This window comes from Tupaia chinensis, unplaced genomic scaffold, assembly GCF_000334495.1.
Source record: "Tupaia chinensis unplaced genomic scaffold, TupChi_1.0 Scaffold000423_1, whole genome shotgun sequence".
NCBI lineage: Eukaryota > Metazoa > Chordata > Mammalia > Scandentia > Tupaiidae > Tupaia > Tupaia belangeri.
This window is the reverse complement of record NW_006159928.1, coordinates 7164820-7165081: the sequence shown is the minus strand read 5'-3', so window position 1 is coordinate 7165081 and position 262 is coordinate 7164820. Positions and strand designations below refer to the sequence as shown.

Here is a 262-nt window from a genome sequence, read left to right as displayed (position 1 = left end):
CTCCCTCCTTATCCCCGACCCCCTCTCCCTTCGCATTCTCCAACCTCTCCTCCCGGGGAGCACCCCCGCCCTGCGGCGCCGCAGCGGGACTCGGGTCTGCCCCAGACGCAGGAGTTACGCGGTGGAGGGGGTAAGAACTGCCAGGTGGGGTGTCCGCTGCGCGGCGGGGGCTGGGGGCTGGGGTGTCCTCGGTCCTAACTGCCAACGAATGCGGCCGGTGCGTTCCCACTGCGGGCCGGGCATGGCAGAGACGGGCCGAGCC

General features: G+C 71.8%; 1 protein-coding gene across 5 annotated transcripts in view; it reads left to right on the top strand.

Annotated features, from left to right (window-relative positions):
• NR2C1 (nuclear receptor subfamily 2 group C member 1) overlaps positions 1-262 on the top strand; it is a 59843-nt gene continuing 59581 nt past the window's right edge. For 4 of the 5 annotated variants that reach the window (XM_027774343.1, XM_027774345.1, XM_006154864.3 and 1 more), the window contains exon 1: positions 1-130. The gene's annotated coding sequence lies outside the window, so the exon portion shown is untranslated. Of the gene's footprint in view, positions 145-262 lie in introns of all 5 variants that reach the window. The other variant, XM_014590261.2, reaches the window with a different exon arrangement.